The sequence below is a fragment of the Rhinolophus ferrumequinum genome, chromosome 18 (assembly GCF_004115265.2).
Source record: "Rhinolophus ferrumequinum isolate MPI-CBG mRhiFer1 chromosome 18, mRhiFer1_v1.p, whole genome shotgun sequence".
NCBI lineage: Eukaryota > Metazoa > Chordata > Mammalia > Chiroptera > Rhinolophidae > Rhinolophus > Rhinolophus ferrumequinum.
This window is the reverse complement of record NC_046301.1, coordinates 2,063,641-2,082,500: the sequence shown is the minus strand read 5'-3', so window position 1 is coordinate 2,082,500 and position 18,860 is coordinate 2,063,641.

Below are 18,860 nucleotides of genomic sequence, written 5' to 3'. Positions count from 1 at the left end.
GACATTACATTAGTTCTTGGTGTTCTCTCTCCATGACGTTCTGCCTACACGCAGAACTGGAATAAATGTATTTATTCTTTTCAAAGCAGGGATTTAAATACATTCCATGAAATTATTTCTACCTTCTCCCCCTCTTCATGGACGATACAGAAGTTAGATAACTTTGATGTGATCCATAAGGGAGTCTTCAGCAAAGGTTTTAAATAACCATCCCATTCTACTTATCAGTCAATAAATGGGCCAGTAGAAAACTCTCTTTGTGCCCACAGTTTTAGGAAGTCTGCCATCCCTGAAACAGCTCCTGAACTCTTACCATTCATTCCACATTTGCATGAACACAACTTAAAGAGTTTCTTTTCCTCAATGTAATCTCATTACAACAACTTCCTAAAGCATACTTCCTAGAACACGTATAGTACCAAATTTACGTTTACATAAACTTTTATTCTAATTATAAAGTAAATAAATTTTCAAAAGCCTTGGGAAAATAAATAAAAACATAAATGAGTTTTTATAAAAAGGCTAAGCTAGTTAAATCCATAGCATAAAATTAAGCATGATTGTTTGTTTGGTATATATCGTTAAGGTCTTTGGGCCTGTCTTTTTCTCTCTCAGATTACATAACCAAACACACACACACACACATACACACACACACACACACATACACAAATGAAATACTATCTCTCAAAGAGAACAGATAATAAACAACATGTAACACACAGTTACTGTAGTTCAAAAACTGCATTAAATGCTTTACAAATCTAATTTATACACAAACGACACATGAATTTAGGACCTATTATTATCCATCATCCAGAGACAATAAAATTGAAGTTTGGAGCAATTATGTGTCAACCATATTTAAATATTAATAAAGGGCGGAGCCATGTTTTAAAACCAGCTCCCCATATTTCTAAATAATGTTTATTTGGGTTATTAGACGTTATTGCCATGCAAGTTCCATACTCAGTGTCCAAGAATCTAACTTAGCTTGTCTGACCTCCCTGTATTATGTGCACTAGGTTTCCCTGTTTTTCATGCTTATATGTCACTTGGCAATAAATGTCATGAAAGGGTATTTCTGGATATATCATCTGACTATGACTTAAAAACAAAGTAGTATAAATTTTAGACCACATGTAAAGAATTTCATACACAGTGCTATGTTGTCTTCTAGAAAATGTATACTATTTCCACTAATGTCAGAACATCCTGATTCCAGCTCAAACCTTACTTGCTGACTCACCAAAATAGGAATAATATGCCCTATGTGTGAAACAGCAGTTGGGGACACACCCGTAGTGTGACTAGGCTACTCCCTGGCCTCTTGCTATTAGTATCTTCCAAATCATCATGCCATTGGTTATTGAGATTGGGGCACACTGATGTGTCCCACTGAGAGTCGAGGCTGGCCAGAGGTTCAGGAAGGGCGGGGTGCAGAGAAATGTGTGTGGCTATAAAAGGCCAACATGACGGTCCTTGTACTGTACAACGTGATCACAGCATTTTCAAACACAGTCACATTCGGGGGTTCTAGGTGGATGTGAAGTGTGGAGGGGCGCTAGTCAACACTTTACACCTCGTCTGCTTCTTGTCTGGCCAGGAAACTATCCCCTCCTGGTTCTGCCTACTCTGGTTGCTCTCTAGTACCTTAAAAATGGGTTTTACATTGCTAACATTTTTCATTATGGTTTGGGATGAATGGTGAGTTTCATGCAATCTACCTTTCTATGCGCACACTGGACTTCCCATTCCCATTTCCTCTCTGCAAAACTCCCTCTGGGGGCGACTGGTAGATGGGCCATCTTTCGGCTTGCTTCCTTAGAGGGCCCTGCACCATGCGGCACCCACAGTCACAGTGCCAACTGTGCGTATCCATTACAGAACTAAAATGTCACACTGCAGTGGTGTGCTTGTGACTTTGACCACCACAAAGCTGAGTGCATCTTTGAATGCACGGTGCCTTATTCAGCATCAGTGGGTAGCAGGATCTCAGAAAATACTTACCTAATAAATGAGTTTGCAGTTGAATGAATGAATACAGAGAAAAAGACAGAATTAAAATGATCTCTATATTATGAAGACATAGAAAATCTACTGAGATTTATAAGAGCAAGAAGAAAGCAAAATAATGAGATCTGAGTCTGATTCTAACATGGCTACTTTAATAAAAATAGCTAAATTTAATAAACACCAGCTTTGTGTGATGGTACATGGTACCATCTCTTCTGTACCATGGTACAAACATCTCTTCTGTACCATGCAACAAGATAATTATACTACACAAATTGTGTATTTTAAATTTCAAATTAATTTCATGAGATGTTATCCCAGTTCTTTGTTTTGTCGATGACCTGACTTCTAGAGAGACCACGGTGTCAGAGGTGACCCAAACCCCGCTACTTGGAACTCTTGCTGTACAAAGCATACAGTCATTTTCTCCCATAGGTTGTGATTTGATTCTGGAATTAGTTTTGTTTTCTTGACCAGTTTAATATGCAGAACCTAAGCCTGGAAACAACTGATTCAGTAACTTGAATCTGGGCTAATTTACATGTGAAAATCTCTGTGAATGACACTGGTTTTGTAAATTTTTTTTTTTTTTTTTTTTTTTTTTTTCATGAAGACGCCTAGGAGGTTTTGCGTTCTGGTATATTAGATGGGCTACTCTGCTCAGTGTAAGAGAGGCAGAATAACGCTGGCCACAGCCGAGCTGGACAGGACAGCTGAGCTGACAGGTATCAGGCAGTGGTTAAGACAAGCAGCCAAAATGAAAGAACAGTCGAGCCTTCAATCCTCAAGAACAAGAGACTAAACAGAGAAGGTGCTAACGTTCCATTTTTCCCCAGGGAAATGTCCAGGTGAGGGTCAAACCCCTCAGAACAGTGGGGTGGGCGGCAGGGTCTCACTGAGGCATCCTGAACAAAAGCCTCCTGTCATTTTATGGGCTCAAGGAGTGGAGATGTACCAAATAGAGACAGAATGGGGAAGGGAGAGGTGTGAGCTCCCTCCCTCCACCTGAGAGGAGATCTCAGCAGAGGCCCCGAGGGCAGGTGCCTGGGCCAGGAGGCTAGCTGTGCACAGCTGAAGCAGCCTGCGGACCTGGGTCCTGGCCTGCAGGCCCAGCGCACTGAGCACCAGGTTGGGTGGGGAGGGCCTTTCCCTGGAGGCCTTCCAGGGGAAGCCTTGGGCACTGCCTGTGGTCAGGCTGAGGGCCTGGGGCCAGAGCCCTCCTCCAGCTACGACGTGGTCCTGAATTAGCGGGCACAGTCTCCAAGTGAGCTTCCGCTGTTCTTTATGCCACAGGGAACGGACTCCTTCAGCAAACCTTCCTGAGCTGCCCGTGCAGAAAGCACCTAAGACAGTCCCGCTGTCAGACCCATATGCAGGTTGAAAGACCAACAGGCACACGCCACTTTTCTGGGCCAGTGGTCCTGCAGTGCCAAAGAGTTTGAGGCCACGCGTGGAGCCGTGATTGCCACGCACACCTCTGCAAACTGTGGGCTGTGAAATGACACGTGCGTTTCAGACAAGATCTCAGCAAATCTTCCATTTCTTCGTTCTCAGCCTATTGATGAAAATGGTTTGTCAGTTCTGAGGCCGTGAAAGTGGCTTGAAACAAATGCCTACGGGACAAAATGGACTGTTAAACTGTCCCCTGCATCACACCCTTTATTACATAAATATGGAATGGAGATGGTCAAGATGCACGTTTTTCAGTTTAACAAAGACCAGCCTCGCACAATGCCCTTATATATTCCGTAATACGTACAAAAGTAAACAGAATTCTCTGGGCCCCAGGGAAGGGCTTACTCACGCTGCTCCCTAGCAAATCTGAATTTGGATCACTTCCTGTTGAGAGATCTGGGGCTGCATCTCCTATTTTCAGTTTCTCCCTCTCTCCCGCCCTCCCTCTCCCACCATGTTCAGCGAAAGTCCTGCCAATATTTATCTCCATGGACCCAAGATCCCCCAGCAGTCAGAGCCTCGCCTGCCAGTCACAACTCCGAGTCTTTACTTTTAGAATGTAAGTCTTTTTAGAGTTGAAAATACAGTGAGTTTTCTATTTATAAAACAATGAGAAAATTTTTTCAAGTTGACTCTAATCAAACTTGGAATATATTTTAGAAGACTTTAGACTGCTGTACCTGGAAACAAAATGCCAAAGAAGAAGCTTTACTAAATGGTTCTGCAAATGCACCCTATTACGGAAATGTCTCACCACACAGGTTATTAATTCCATTTATTAATATATTAAATATATTAGTGGCAGAAGGTTTTACATTTGCTTGGCCTATTTTTCAAGCTGTTGCAAAATCTGTGTCTGTGCATGCGTGTGTGTTTAACTTTATCTATTAGAATATTCGATATTAGAATAACTCACGAGAATCAGAACATTACATTTATACAGGAAAAGATAAAATATTTTACTAAGTATTCCTCAGACTATCCACTTTTATCCTATTATCTTTATTCCATTCATTCTTGGACTATGAATTAATTATCCAAAAGACAGTTTATGTAATTATTGAGAAAAGCACATCTCCATCTTCATTACCTTCCTGACTCAATAGTTTCTACTTCATTTATTTGCTCAAATTAAATATAAGTATTTAGATATTTACTGAATTATTGCACTCATTCTGCGCTTTCTTAAGTCTAATGTGATCCGCCCAACATCTCTTTAATCCCCCATTTAATTGTCTGCATGGACCAACACGAAACATGAAAAAGCACTGATCCATGCTTCTCCCGGTACTTGGTTCATTATCCTGGTAAATGAAGCTTTAACATCTTGTATTATAAATAAAATTTTTGTAAGTGCAACTGATACAGGGAGCAAAATTACTAACATAAAGTGAAAAAAAAAATCTATATAATAGATAATTCCAGAAACTATTTTCTTAAGAGCTTTCAACATCAATTTTTAACATTCTGTGCTCTGGTTCCTTTTAAGGGACAGCGGCTGAATCAGAACTTCCTCTCAGTTCTTGCTACTTCCTTGAAAAAAAAGTCATTGACATGTAAGGTATGATACATATTATATGTGTATGCATATGTGTATGCATATGTACATGCCAATGCTGATTTCCCTCCAAAGTCAGAGACTGTGATGTGAGGACTATGTAGAAAACAGACAGAAACCTACTTTCTGGGCCAAAGCTAATGAATGGATTATAGACCAAAAGTCACCAACTTTTGTGGTCTTGATAAACTAGGGGGGTTTTTTTTGTTTGTTTGTTTTGTAGAGTTATTTGGGAATTCATTTCCATTGTCCCCAACGTCTATTCATTAAACAGAAATCTGTATTACTAGAATATTAAACAGGATTAATTTTAAAACTTCCACAAAATTTCTAAAACACTTCTCTGAAAGTCTCTATCTTGATTTCATATTTTTTCTAGATGAATGAAACATGACAATTTTTAATTGTCTAATATATATCTCAAGGCATGTAATGTGATATTTCTTTAAATATATTTACTTTTACTTAAATTAAAATAAATAAGTGATAATTGTCATAATAAAAACTTAATTATTTTGTAATATTATATAAATTTTCTATTCTTTTAAACTAGAAAAAGGCATTCTTTTGCTCTTTTTATGCAACTCTATAGGAATCAAGGATTTTTTTACTCTATCAGTGGAACATTGAAAAAGGCATTTTCATTTATTTAAGTTTTCAAAGTCCAACTTTCTCCAGAACAACAACTACCAAAGTATTCAGTGGATTTAGATGAAATACTGCTGCCATTAAATGTTCTTCAACTGATTAAGCTGAAATGGGGAAAAACTATAAAAGAAACTCTCTTCGTTTCTAAAACATTTGACAAATAATGTCGCATAGTTTTCTAACTCTAAACCTACAGTGGAAAGAAATACCAACTGCGTCTCAGCAAGATGTTCAGCACTGGTAGCTTATGCATTGAAATGCTCCCTCTCTCTCTGTCTCTCTCTCTCTCTCTCTCTCTCTCTCTCTCTCTCTCACACACACACACACACACACACACACGTACACATCTGTAGACATATGCAGATGTACCTATATGTCACATTCATATGTACATATATGTATGTGGCCTAATCTACAATTGTATGAATGGCAGTTCAGGGCCAGGTTCCTGAACGGGGAACCCATATGTTATGTTATTGCATTTGAGCTTCTAGCTCTAAAAGCAGATATAAATTGCCAGAGATATTCTTATTATAAATTTACTTTCTTATTGGTGAACTGAAGTATATTTAATTTTTCTATGGCATAGCCATTATAGGAATTCTTGAACATTTTAAAATGTGATGATAATATTATGTTTGGCTGTAAAATAATGAGACTGATTTCTGGCATCCACAGAAGATATCAAACTCGTGTCACTTAATGTGATGATTGAAGGATTTTTATTATGATTTTGTCAAATGGTGGGGAAACAAATGCTCTATTTTTACTCTTACACAATTGAAGAATCTGCAATATAATGTAGCTTTCTGGAGAATATATTAGTTTATTTATTCTAAGAAACATTGAATAATACAGTGACTCCCGTAGAAAGAAAGGTGTTTTCTTTTGCTTGGAATATTTCAGAAAAGAGACAGGAAAATAATTTCCCTCAGGACAGCTCTATGATAAAATTGAAATTTTATCTTCCTTCCAAACTGGTATTAGCCTCTCTGATGTGATAGACTGGATGGAGCAAAGTATATAAAAATAACATGTTGTGATGGTGTCTGGGGTGTGAGTGTGTGTGTGTGTGTGTGTGTGTGTGTGTGTGTGTGTGTGTTTATTCACAAATTTGTGATAGAGACAGAGACAGAAAATATCAAAGACTGTTGTAAAGGAAAATGTTTTAAAATATATTCTATTGTGTTCATTTCTGATTTATGTTAATATGTCTTTGTTATTAAAATTACAGAAGATAGCAAGTAATTTAATAGTCATTTTCTTTTGTCAAGAAAATATTTGGTTTGTCATAAAGCATGAAATTGTTAAATGATATTCACATGAATCTCACACATTACCATCTGAACTAATGATTCCAGAAATGCAGGCTTACAGTGCAGGGGCAAACCTTTTTTTGGCTGGAGAAATGTGATCCTGTTATACACAGCTCCCTATAAAAGCCTGTCCTTTCTTGCATTAGGCCAATGGCTGATTTCAGATTTAACACAAATTGCATTTCAGTAGTGGAATAACTCTATTGTATTTTCCCATTAATTACACAGTTAATGTTTTATTTATTTCAATAGATGTAGAAGTATTTGACAAGATCCAATGCTTCTTCATGACAAAAAGTCAACAAATTGAGATTTGAAGGGGACTTTTTCAATCTGATAAAAGAAAGCCATGAAAACCCCACAACTGATGTCATACTTAATATTCAAAGACACAATGTTTTCCCCCTAAATTAGAAAAAAGACAATGGTTGTGTACATCTGTGAGTACACTAAAACTCACTGAGTTGGACACTTTAAATGAGTAAATTCTGTTAAGCAAATGATATATCAATTAGGCTGTTGTTTAAAAAAAATAATAAATATTTAAACCAACATAAGAATAAGAAGCAAGTTCAATTTTGATAAAGGAAAGATTCATTTCATGTCCATAAGATGGAACAACTTGCCTTGTTATTTTGGCATCTGTAGCCAACATTGAAGGAGATCAAATATGTGTAAAGAGCTACGTATTTCTAAAGAAAACTGAAAACTTTTAAAGATAGATTAATTGCCACAATTTTTTAACAGGCTGCCAAGTTACAATGGCCATCGGCATCACTACTCCCAACGCCGAGACGCATTCACAGAAATCACTGAAGTCATTATTGTCCCACTGAGTGGCAACCTTTCCCTTCCTTCCTGGAACGGCAGGCTATTTCTCTATTTTCCAAGTCATGAGGGAAGGCGCAATTACAGTGATTGGAAGTCATTGCAAAAAGGTGAATTGCGCACCTTTTTTTCCCCAGATAGCATCTGCTCATGTGTGAGATTTCCTAGCCCCCATCTCTTTCTTTGAAGAAACAAGGGTTGGAAAAATAAGAATCCTTGAGCTTCCTGGGTGTGAAACAGACTATGTGGAAGGTGGTCAGGCATGAGCCCTCTTTTCAATATTCTACCCAGTCAGGCTACTTTCAGAAAAAAAGATTAAAAAAAAAAAAAAAACCAGCTGGGGGTTCATTACTGCAGATGAGGGTTAACAGGGAGTGTTGGCCGAGCAGGATCTGAAGTGACTCTCCATCCTCTGAGACTCCTAGATCCCCCTTCATTCTACGCCACTGTGGCGTGTGACGACTTGGAAGCCAGCTGCACAGATGACAATGACAACAGTCTTAGGGGACCAATGGAGGACAGAGCAGCTCCAGAGAGATAAGTGTAAATTTCTTGTTTTTCTGCAGTCTCCCCTGTGCATTCCACAAACTAGAAGAAAGTCATCCTGTGAAGGGAAGATGGAGGTAGGTTTGCTCCCTTCCCTATTTGAGTTCTGCTGGAGGCTTTCGAAAAGATGGATATTCAATGACATATGCAAGTGAAGGTGTAACTGCACTGAATTGATGACATTTAGGGTTGGGAGTCTACCTGAGACGTGTGTAAGGGAAACGGAAGGGGGATTCAAAGGGAATGACTCAAGATAGTGAGAGGAGACAAACAGAGAGTATTTAGTTTGAAGTTGTATTTGTAAAAAGAAACAAAGTACAGAAAAAAGGGAATATATCAAGAGTCAGAAAACAGGTCAAATAAATCTCTATCAGATTATCTGAGGTTATATTGTCACTTTAGCATCCTCGTCTGTTTAGAGAAAGTGGAGGGTAGTGGTTGGGTTGGTTAGTTAGAGGAATGCAAAATGTTCATAATACTAAAATGGAGATTCTAGAGTGATTAATAACAAAATGTGTGAAGGCTTAATTAGACGTATAAAGCATACGTTTTAGAAAGAGTCCTAATGTTCAGATGCCTCAGCGCATTGGTTTAAATGGAAGTGGGAGAGGGGTTTGTCAGCGCTCATTTATCTCTCTATTGCCAACATCTTCTCATGAGCAAATCATGAGGCTGTGTTAGACTTTGCGTGTGAGATAGAAACTACTCCAAATGTTATCCCCTCAGCAAGCCTGTCATGTAGGAAAGACGTTATATAAATAAGTAAACAAACACATTAAATATGAGTGGATTCTAGGAAGGGAGCAAAGGATGCTGAGAGTTAAAATTAAAACAAAACAAAGCAAATACATGGATGGATAGACCTACTTTTTGGAGGTTGTCAAAAAAGCACCTATTAGGGTATAAGATTTAAGCCATGAGTTGGAGAATAGTGATGAGTATTATCTGCCAAGGCAAAACCAGGGCTAACAGCATCCCGTACGTGTTGCAGGGAGGAAGGAGTTCACCACGTGCCCGGAACAGACTTGAGTGAGTGGAGGTGTGTGTGCTGTGTGCGAGGAGTGTGTGCAGCGCACGGGGGTGCTTCCTGGGGGGGGGGGTGTCAGGTCAGGGGCAAGGACTCCAGGAGTCTGAAAGGTTTTAGGTGAGCAGCTATGTGACTGCATGTAATCTTCACCATGACTGGTTACAGCACGGTACGTCCAGGATTCAGGGAGAAAGGACAGGTAGGAGACCATTTCAATAAAGAATGCAGGTGAAATTTTGGTGACCAAACCCACGTGGCCTCCATGGAAATGGACAGACTCTGGAATATGTTTGGGGAGTAAATCAGGTGTGGATTAAACACCGGCATTTCTGGCGTGGCCACTGTGGGCTTGGTGGAGACGTTTTTCAAGGTAAGAAGTGAGGGTGGTAGCACAGAAGGTTTGGGGTTGGATTGAACATTCAATTCTCAGTGTATTAGTTTAAATTTACTGTGTATGAGCAAACAGATGTAAAGTCAGTAATTAATGAGAGGAGACCACTGACCTCGGTTGTAGATCTAAAAGCATTGTCATGGCATTGAGGGAAAGTCAGAGCTGAGGGAGGCTCTAAAAGATGAGTGAGTAGGTTTTTCCATTTCCTTTTCTTAGTATAGAAAGATTACATGGGGACAAATCAAGGCAGAAGAGCACAGGAATGCAACACTAATATAGAATTTAGGAACTAAGGGAATTACTATTAAAGTAATAGTTTCAACAGGAGTAGGAATGATTGGAGAAGAATATTGACAGAGAAAAAGATTTTGGTCAGATAAATTTGAGTTTTGGGTTCTTTGAGGTAAAAGAAATGTGGGGTGGTGATAATACCTGAGGCATAACATCCAGTGGGGACTGAGGTGAAGTAAACAAACCAAAGTAACGAAGACGATTACTGGAGTCAATGAAGTGTGAGAATGTGCTTGATGCTTTTGTTTCAAAGCATAACTGTCCAGTTCACATACCATTTTTCCACATATTAGAAAGCAAAATGAAGTAGTTGCAGAGTAATATTTTACAGACAACGATTTATAAGTTATATGTGATTTTGGTTTTCCTTATTTCTAGCTCCACAAATCTTTCTATAATATCATATTTTTTTGTACACCAAATTTAAAGAAACTGTTACAAACAACTTGTAAACCACTAGGTAAATATGGTAATATCAATAGCATACTTGTAATATCAATTCGACTAATCTGTGAAGTACAGTTTTTTTTTCACTCTTCTTAAAAAACTTTACATTTGCATAGACGAGTTATATACAATATCAATTTTATAGTATTGCTAATGGGTCAATCAATAACTTTTTGAAAACCCTGTTGGTTCAAGAGTTCAGAACCCCTTAGAAATAGATATGGGGCCAGGAAAAGAAATGCCGTAGGAATGCCAATCTTTGACTACCTTCACCTTATGGGTACATGAACTGGTATCTTGTATCTGCCGGGAAAAGGATTTATGATTCCACCCGGAGTAAGACAAACTGCCCCTCCAGTTAACACAGGCGGGGCAGCTGCCAGCTTTCCAGGACGTCCTGCGTCTGTCATCCTCAGAGCATCAGAACAGTGAGGTCTGAGATCCACACACCGTCCCACCCTCCGCGCCAGGCATCTCGCTTCCCGAGAGGATGACAGCGGTAAGTGGTCCAGACGCCAGGCCTGCTCTCCCGGCTCCTGGTGCTGAAACATGAAGTGTGGAAGGCCGTCTCCCCTACAGTCGGCCAGCCAGCGGCCTCAGCTTCAAGGGAGGGAAACCCAGCGTGGCTGAAAAGCGCCTTCCAGGCAGGCAGTGCCACTGTGCCTTACGCAGTCTCCAGGAGAGGGGCGGGGGCATTTGAAGCTGCAGAGACGGGACATGGCTCAGTTCAGCGGCGGTAGTCAGCTGGAGCCAAGCCTCTGCTGCGCGGGCTAAGCCACCCACACCGGGCCATCCTGCTCCCGGACTTCACGGGGGGCTGGCGACCCGTGCTTCCTGCTTATTTGTTACAGATCAAATTAATCGGGTCTAGTGTATTTTCATGCCGTCGCCCTCTTCGCCAGGCAGCCGTGAAAGGGACTGTCAGGCAGTTCCAGCGCTGTCAGAGCGAGGTCGGGTGTGCTTCCCTTTGACAGGCAGCGTGGGGTCCATTTTCCCACCTGGAAAAGGGCTTCCGATGTCACGCACAGGCTCAGCACGAGCCATCACGTGTGCTTTCTCAAAGGCACTGACTGTGCCTCACGCACGTTTACCCTGAGCCCTGAAACTTGTCTGCACCACGAGTCCGTCCGGTTTATAATCAGTGACGCGCCCGGCTGTTCTCACAACAGAGCGAACCCAAAACCTCCGGAGCCTGCATCGGCCCAAGGTCAAAACCTCTGATGACAGCCGGTCCTTCTGCAGCCTTTACAGATTCCCGTTCTGAAATTCCATCATCTGGGATTAAATTGTAAACTTATCAACTAACATCGTATCATGTGAGAATCCTCGGGAAAGGAGGGGGTAGCGTGCTTTAAATGGCTGAGAGCCGGAGGAAACACGGACAGGAGCTGGTACCAGGGCTGTGTGTGGAGGCCACTGGCGTTCCAGTCGCATCCACGACCCGTCCGGGCTCCTTTCGCCTTTTGCTGGCTCCTAACTTCCAGGCTTCTTACGGGAGGACAGGACTCGCGGTCATTCCTGAAGCCTGGGTAACCGGGAGCTCCTTCCTGCGTAGCAGTTCCTTAGCGTTTAGCACCTGTTAGTGCGGGACCTGGCCGGATCCCGGCGCTCAGAGAATCAGTCTGACTCAACGCACGCCCTTCCGTGTCCCGGAAGGCCTAAGGGGAACACCCTCGCCCAGATGCCAAAATACAGCTCCGGTCGCTCAGAACACAGCAAGTGGCCGGAGCTTCCCAGCGTAGACAAGCACTGCTTTCTTCTGTAACCGAGGTGGCGGTGATTAGAAACAACAATACCCACGTGGAGCACTTCAGAGACAATGAAACGGGAGGGAATAATTTGGTCCTGAGTTATCGGCACAGTGTTGGGAGACGCCAGTTGCTTCAAACTGTTTGGATCCAGAGGCGAGCGCGAAAATGTTGGGGAAGTTCCACAGACCCCCCCCCCCCCACCCCGCGTCTTCAGAACATGAGCAAGAATCTGTGATTTCAGGGACATTTTCCCAAGTTAGCACACGGCAACGTTTAGGACACTACCTCACCACTCTAACCCGACCTGCTGACGTTGGCAGCCTGTTGAACACCTCGGGCTGAAGAACCTGCAGCCTGGGCGTGCTGCTCTCAAAGCACAGTCCATTATCTTACTTCTTCCCAGTGTGCGAAACCCACAGGACGCCTTCTGACTTCTGATTCTAGCAGGAAGTTTTCATATCCATAAAGTAACAATGCTTATGACGGGACAGCTGAAACTTCTGCGTTGCCTTTCAAGAATCTTGCTGTTGAAAACAGTTTTCAGTTTCAGTAACAAACATCCGCCAAGTAGCCATTATTCCGCTTCTCCCTTTCTCCAGTGGCTTCTGGAACGTGTTTATCATTTATCTGTCTGAAAGCTGCTCTGTGCTGCTAAGATCCCTCTAAACATCACACAGCCTCAAAAGTGGTTGCCCGACAGAGTGAGGTTGCCCTACAGATTAACTCGAAGGTTTTGTGGTCACCTGGACCTTTAACTCTGAGATCTTTCCAATCAGCTCTCTATCCACTGGGAGTGTCATTTATTTCATTTTCCACTTTCATGAATCTTTTTTGTATTTAGAAAACAAGGTCAAATCCTGTTTCTGTGACAAACCACAATACAGGAATACCCTTCCCTCTGTTTTGCCAATGGATATATGCAAAAACATCAAACACTTCATAAAACTCACTCTATGCCCAGACCCGAATAGCTAGATCTAGCTTACTGACAAGTGCATGGACCTCAGAATTCGAAACAAGCAAAAAACAAAAGAATTTCTCTGACCTTGGCACAAGCGGGGAAGAAAGGAGGTACAATCTAGTTTGTATCTAAGAAACAGCAACCATGACTATTAATTAAATGTATATCAAAGGGTCTCTCAGATGTCACGGAGTTAAAGTAGCTGCATGAAGGGAGAAGATGGAAGATGAAGACTATGAGTGAGAAAAGACCGCCTTTTCAATAAATGGTACTGGGAGAATTGGAAAGCCACTTGCAAAAGAATGAAACTGGATTGATTGCTATCTATCACCATGTGCCCAAATTAACTCAAAATGGATCAAAGACCTAAACATAAGACCTGAAACAATAAACTGTATAGAAGAAAACATAGGTACTAAACTTATGGACCTTAGGTTCAGAGAGGATTTTATTAATTTGACCTCAAAAGCAAGGGAAGTAAAAAGCTAAAATAAATGAATGGAACTTTATCAAATTATAAAGCTTCTGCACAGCAAAAGAAACCATCAACAAAACAAAGAAGCAACCAACCAAATGGGAGAAAATATTTGCAAACATCGCCTCTTATAAGGGGCTAATATCCAAAATATATAAGGGACTCATACAACTGAACAACAAAAAAACAAACAATCCAATTAAAAAATGGACAGGGGACCTGAGTAGACATTTCTCCAAAGAGGACATACAGATGGCCAATAGACATATGAAAAGATGATCAACATCACTAATCATCCGAGAAAAGCAAATAACCACAATGAGAGATCACCTCACCCCAGTCAGAATGGCTATCATCAACAAGACAAATAATAACAAGTGTTTCAGAGGCTGTGGAGAAAAAGGAACCCTCATACACTGTTGGTGGGAAAGCAGACTGGTGCAGCCGCTATGGAAGGCAGTATGGAGGTTCCTCAAAAAATTAAGAATAGAATTACCGTATGACCCAGCAATCCCTCTCCTGGGTATCTACCTAAAAAATCTGAAAACATTTATCCATAAAGATATATGTGCTCCGATGTTCATTGCAGCTTTGTTTATGGTGGCCAAGACATGGAAACCACCAAAGTGTCCTTCGATAGATGATTGGATAGAAAAGATGTGGTATGTATACACAATGGAATACTACTCTGCCATAAGAAAAGATGAAATAGTGCCATTTGTGACAACATGGATGGATCTTGAGATTATTATGTTAAGTGAAATACATCAGACATAAAGTCACAAACCATATGACTTCACTGATACATGGGATATAATACTGAAAGAAACAATGGTACAAGACAAACAAACAAAAATTCATGGACAAAGACAATAGTTTAGTGGTTACTACAGGGTAAGGGAGGAGAGGTGGTAGAAGAGGGTAAATGGGGTCAAATATATGGTGATGGAAGGAGAACTGACACTGGGCAGTGAACACACAGTGTGATATATAAATAATGTATTACAGAATTGCACACTTGAATCTATGTAATTTTACTAACCATTATCACCACAATAAATTCAAACCAAACCAAAACAAAACAAAAAACTACGATTGAGGACGATAGGCCATGGGAAAAATAACAGGAAAGGATAATAAATGTCACACTTCTAATCACTATCCATTAAATCATAGGAAAGGCAGTTTGAATATTAACCGATGATTTTATGCACACCAGCACTTTAGAACTCAAGATTTGAATGAATATATAATTAGCAAGCCCTTCAGACTGTCTCTTTCAAATAATAATAATCTCAGTCATGCTTCTGTCATATACTGGAAAACAACCAATTTATTGTGAAGTTACAAGTAAAACACCTTATGTATTTCACGTCAGTGATTCAAGATAAAACCTAGTAGTTCAGAGCACGGATGCTAATATTAACATCGTATGGTTAAAAAGTTTGAAATCCTGAAAAAATATTTTTTCTAATATAGACAAATAGTACATTCCTATTTTGTTAAGTTTGGGGTGATGTATTTTGACATTTACTCTAATGGTGTACATGGTGCTAGGTGCTTTATTAAACATACAAAAATACCTGGTTTAATTGAATTGTAAATCAATCATAGGTAACAACAACAAACAGGGAATAACCAAATAATTTACATTAGCATTATTCAAAGGACCATGGTATAACTGCTTTTAATGATAAAGTATCAATCATATATAGCACATCAAAATGTGTTTCTTTGTAGATTATTATTTAAATTCAAGAGAGAAAACAGATTTTTTTTTCTTTTCATTTCTTTGAGCTTTTCTAATTTGAGATGATAAGAACTGCATCTTCTTTCCGGAAAGTGATTGTTTATATCAATGACTTAATGATTCACGGAAAAATTTTGACTTGTAGGAGGATTTGTGTTCTCTGACTTTTATATTCTTCAAACACAGTTTGTAAGAATTTTACTGCAATCTCAATGTGATTTTCCAAAAAACTAAATTAGATCTTAAATAAAATAAACTCGTAATCTAGGTAAAAGTAACACATATCAGTGCACTGCTACTTAAAAATAACTAAGAACTTTAGGAGATAACCTTAAATTATGGAATGTTTACCAGGAAAAAGTATCTACTTTCTCCTGAAGAGTAAAATGCATCTTAGCTATCCTTGGACTACTGGTAATTCTTCCTCATTTGAAGGGAACACAGTTGAAACTGCAGAACCATGAATGCCTGTTTCCCAGGTAAGCGACCGTCCTTGACAATGCGTCCCTAGGAGGAGCCTGGAGAGAGCCTGTTCCTGCTCACATCACCTCACAGGCAGACACCCTGTGACAACCAGAGCCGACATGCTGCTCCGTAGGATTTCCTAACAGGTACGTGCTCAGAAGAGCCTTGAGGCTGGGCACACTGTCATCACTCTTATACAGGTAAGAAAACTAAGACACATGCAGTTGGAGTGACTGCCAGCAGGAGCCAGATTTCAGACATTTCACTGCTTTAACCTCAAGTACACCCTCAGGATATAATCCTACGTTCCGATGTTTTCTCACTCTACATGGTCATTTTTATCACAGATTATAATAGTTATTTTCAAATTTGTAACTACCACTTAATTCAGAAAAAAACAATATTATTTCTATCGACATACTGAAGACACTTAGGGAAAATAGTTAACGTATTTTCTTCTAATGCAAAAGAAATGACCAAATATCATAGTTTTTGGTGCCACTGTTTTGAGGCATTTGAATGCAGGTTTTTAAATTGTATAGTTTAAAAAACATTTATGAAAGTGGGGAACTCTGTTCTTAGCTTTAATGAACTTCCCAACTCTGCAGAATTAGTTCTGCTAAACACACCCCAAGAGATCTACCTCATCGTCTTCTCATTTAAATACTCTCTAGTGACATCCCATTTAATAAGGAAGTTATACAGGTACTAATGATTAGAATGCTCTTCATCACAAGTGTTTTTAATTGGCCTAACAATAAATCTTATTCATACCAATGTCACCATCTAGTCAAGTAATAAGCCATCAGCCCTTCAAACATGACCTCGCTGTAATTATTCACGACCTGTGGAATCCTTCCATTTGCTTATTGAGTATCTAGGCTGCCAAACCAACTTTTGTTTAGGACATAAATATTTGCTTCCTAGAGTGTATTTCAACTTCTTTTTATTCCATTGTTTGGTTCTATTTCAAGTTATATTTTCAGACAAAAATATTTTAAAAAATAATCCCTTGACATCAAAAATGTATCCTCATTATTTTTTAAGACAAAATATTAAAGTCTAACAAATACAGAAAAGAGAACACAAATCACAGAGATGTTGCTTGAGAGAGTTTCCCAAAGGGAGCGCATCATTTGTCGTCCAAATTCCAAGCCCTGGAGATGCCCAGCTCACAGACCCCACCCCGGAGGCCGGATCCTGACCTCAGCGACACACTGAGTTTTCCTGTTATGGATGGTATTTACCCAGAATTGTGCAGTATCTACTGTTTCGTGTCTGGTTTCCTTCGCTCAGTGTAATGCTTGTGGGATTTTTTTTTTTTTCCCATGTTGTCTCTTGAGCACACATTCATTTAATTGCATTCTCTTTTTCTGAACATATCATAGTTTATTTTTCTATTCTATTCTTGATGGCATTTGATTTTTTTCCAGGTAGTATTCATTTTTATGAATAATGTTACCCCTCATATGTCTGCTTTTGTGGCACTCGTGCATGTGATTTTGGGGTACCTTCCTAAGAAAGAGACGGCTGCATGTAGCTCCTGTGCACGTCCACCATCAGACACTGTCAGTCCCCAAGTGTCCACTAAAACATCCAATCCCGTGACCTCCACATCACTGCCACTGCTTAGATGTATCCACCTTGGCTTTAGACAAATAATTCTACATCATAGCTAGAGAGAGTAGTGCAAAGCAAAGGAATTGAACACAGCATATGCAACACAGAATCATTTTAGATATTACACCTGCTGATGTTCACAGCTATGATACCTGAGAATTTCCAAAATATTTCTATGAGTAAATAACCACCCTTAGATGAAACATGAAACAACTGATGCATTTATAAACAGCACTGTACAATTAAATATAGACTAAAAAAATCCAGTCACAAGTGTTGCATAGAGAACATCATAAATTGCAACATAAGCCCTTCCAGCAGTTTTGGAATATTTTGCATTCCTTATTTGGCACATGATTCACTTGATAGTGAATGATGCAGAACAAATTTACAATGACAATATCGTATTTTGCTACATCATTAAGAACAGTGCCACCACTTTTCAGCTTCAACGAAGTGGTGGAACGTATGAAAGTATATTCATTCGTCATGATGAACGCGGTGGTAATGAACGTGATGCCCTGGTGACACTGGCATCAGTGACAGTCATGATGCAGTTCTTTTTAACATTGTGTAATGTGTTAATATAGAAACAGAACATAAATTTCAACTCAAATGTATTATTTTGAAAATACCCACATTCAAATGTTATCAGTACTAAAAGAGCACGAGAATCTAAGTAAGAAACATTAATGTTATAAATAGACGTCTGTATACATTCACTTTTGGAATATTTAAAAAAAAATATTTGAAGTAAACCAAGGTCGTGATCTTAATCTACATAAAATATGCCCTTTGCTCATTGGTGTTACACACTTTGTGGAGTCTCCTAAGACTGAGACCATTTCCAAGAGAGAGAACATTTGGGAAAGAGGGAATAATTGTAACTCTAAATCCCGCAATTATCTTATTTATGACCCAAATATAAATTTCAAAATCAACTTTTTCCATCTCTGTTTTGGATTTAAAAAAAAAAACACAAAACAACAAAAAACTATCTCTGTAAGTAAATCTTAAGATACTGAAATAGGTCATAGCCCTTTCAGGGTTCTATATCACATATGCAACTTGAAAAACTAAAATATACACTAATACAACCATGGAGAACGTTATTATTACCCCCACAGGAAATTTAATATGATTCTCATGAAGAATATCGATGTAGTTGCAGAAATAATCAAGCAGACACCTTGCTGAATAACATACAGCTCATAGGTTACATTTCATCTTTGTCCATGCCGGGTGCCGGAGGACTCAATCTAGTATAATTTTTTCAGTGTTAAAATGTCACACAATAAATAAAATTTGTGAACAT